Source organism: Echinops telfairi, unplaced genomic scaffold, assembly GCF_000313985.2.
Source record: "Echinops telfairi isolate 266 unplaced genomic scaffold, ASM31398v2 ScPeMD7_9;HRSCAF=40, whole genome shotgun sequence".
In the NCBI taxonomy this organism is placed as follows: Eukaryota; Metazoa; Chordata; class Mammalia; order Afrosoricida; family Tenrecidae; genus Echinops; species Echinops telfairi.
This window is the reverse complement of record NW_022103906.1, coordinates 78,643,524-78,646,372: the sequence shown is the minus strand read 5'-3', so window position 1 is coordinate 78,646,372 and position 2,849 is coordinate 78,643,524. Positions and strand designations below refer to the sequence as shown.

Below are 2,849 nucleotides of genomic sequence, written 5' to 3'. Positions count from 1 at the left end.
CAGGTGTGTAAGTGAGCGGAGGCCCTTGCTGTAAGTTAATGCTGCCTGAATGAGAAACTGAACAACACTGGACATGCTTTTCCCCTGAAAACCACTGCTGCTGATAGTCCTTACACTTTACAAAACATTTTCTAGTTTCTTCTTTTCCTGTGTAGAATGGTGTTTTTGAATTGCAGGGTGTGAGGAATGGGATGGTTTGAAAAATGCCTCATTGACCAACTACCTCTAATAAAAATATTAGAAGGTTAAAAAAAAATAGCATAGGAACCACTGTGAGGATGGCCCAGGACCGGGCAATGTTTTGTTCTGTGGTGCATAGGGTCACAATGGGTTGGTACTAACAATAACAACAAATTTAAAATGGATCAAAAAGGAGATCAAAGGATAAGGTGTTAAATTTTAACCTCACTGCATCTACAACCATCCACTTCCCAATGCCCTCTACACGACAGCAAGGTCAGAGGGGATTCACCCAAGACCACAGGGGATTAACCCACGTGTATTTCCCCTTCACTTTTTTTTAAATTAAAACAACTTTTAAATGAATCAAAAAGGAGATCAAACGGTGTCTCTAAGGTGAATGAGAATCTAAACCATAGATATATGAATGGATTGGGGCTTTCACTTAATTCTGGCCCTAGTCTAAGAACAGTTAGTTCGTATGGCATGGCCCTGCGTGATGTTGGCCCTCATGAAGAGATGACTGGAAGCATAGATGCCGCAGCAAAGTGTGGTGGAGAAACTAGATGGTGCCTGGCTATCAGACGGAATCGCATCTGGGATCTTAAAGGCTGTCTTCAAACAACCATCTAAGTGAGGCATCAACTAAGTCCACATGGAAGAAGCACACCAACCTGTGTGGCCCAGAGATTGTAAATAATACAATACAAATCTGCAGGTGGGAATGCTATCAGAGCTTAAATTGTAAAAACCTGTTTCACAGAAGGCTATGCATGGCAGGGACCGCTCAAAATCCATGCTCAGAGTCTACAGAGGGCTTTAGCCTCTGGTGATTCCCCTTGACCGTAGTTGAGAGATGTGAATAGCCTTGTTACCAGACAGAGAGCACTGTGAAGTCAATAATGGCAGATGTCATTAGGTTTCAGTGTGATGTCTGACATCAGCAATGATATCCATTGCTCCAACCTCTCTTCTGAATCCAGCTTGAATATCTGGCAGCTCCCTATCAATGGACTGCTGCAATTACTGTCGAATGATCTTCAGCAAAATTTTACTTGTTAATGTGATGTTAATGATATTGTTCTCTAATTTGGGCATTGTGTTGGGTCACCTTTCTTTGGCATAGGTACAAATACGGATATCTTCCAGTCATTTGGCCAAGTAGCTATCTCCCAAATTTCTTGGCATAGATGAATGAATGCTTCCAGGGCTTCACCAGCTTGTTGAAATATTTTAATTGGTATTCCATCAATTCCTGGAGCCTTGCTTTTTGACTAATGCCTTCGGTACAGCTTGGATTTCTTCCTTCAGTACCATTGGTCCTTGCTCATATGCTACCTCTTGAAATGGCTGAATGTAGGTTAATTCTTTTGGGTACAGTGACCCTGTGTTCTTTCCATCTTCCTTTGATACTTCCTACACTGTTCAATATTTTGCCCATAGAATCTTTCAATATTGCAACTTGAGATCTGAAAGTTTTCTTCAGCTCTTTCATCATAAGACATGCTGTGTGTACACTGTTCATGTATACTACACGGTTGTCTATTACATGTGCAGTAGCATCATGAAAAAAGAAGGAAACATTGTGAGAATTATGAAAATGTGACACAGAGGCAGGAGGTGAGTCAATGATGTTGGAAGAAGTGTGTACATTGACTGGTTTGATGCACCGTTGCCACACATCTTTCATTTCATTTGTAGAATGCATCCTAGGAGAAGTACTGGCCTCACTGGGCACCTGGGATTGTCCTCCTCATGTGAAAGGAGAGTGAAACTACCTTAGGTCTGTGGTTCTCAAACTTCAGTATAATAAGAATCATATTTGGTCAGGGGTGCTAAAATTATAGACTCTAATTCCTCACACTCAGAATGACTGGTCAGGTATGGGGCTTAGGAATTAAACTGTTTTATATCTATCAAGTATTCTGATACAGTGGTTCACTCGATATAAAGCACAATGCCTTAGGACATACATCAGGGACTTGTACCAAGACCATGTTTAGGCTGGAACCTGTATCTGGGTCTGTCCAAGTGGATCTGTCTAGTTTCAGAAAATGGAGCTTCTTCTAGGCCCTCGGACCTCCCTCGGACCTGGCTGGAGCCAACTACTGATCCCAGGCCTCTGGGATAGCCGCTGCCAGCACGTGGTCCACAACCTTTGCCTTGCAACCACATGGCATGGCCTGGTTGTCAGGGAACTCATCAGATGGCTTTTTGAATTGACACCTGTCCATCTGCATCCTCTCCTATTATTTTTAAAGTAAATGAATATTCTTTTATTTGTTTGTACCAATATTTGGAAGTCTGCCTTTCATATTGGTACATTATTACCATAATTCAGCAAAATACAATATAGCACAATACAAATAAGAAACCAGGTAGAATTTACAGTTCAAACAGAGCAGAAGGGTAGAAGAAATCAATGAAGCTCCTTATGGCTTAACTTTCCCCACTCCTAAGTTGTTTGTAAGAAGACTTCCAATCTGATCTATAATCCTTCCAATTGAATAATCCTTCATTGCACATCTTTGTACTTTTAGTTCCTATTCTTGAGGCTAAATCCTAAATATATTCAAAGTAGCATTAAATATATTTATAGACAGGGACATTTTATCACGCGGTCCAGATTCACCAAGGTACACTGTCAGGAGGCTATCTTTGAATCTTTG

At 41.1% G+C, this 2,849-nt stretch overlaps 1 pseudogene; it reads left to right on the top strand.

The window, feature by feature from the left end:
• The window catches only part of LOC101648093, a 9,082-nt pseudogene that overhangs the window by 2,360 nt on the left and 3,873 nt on the right, over positions 1-2,849 (top strand).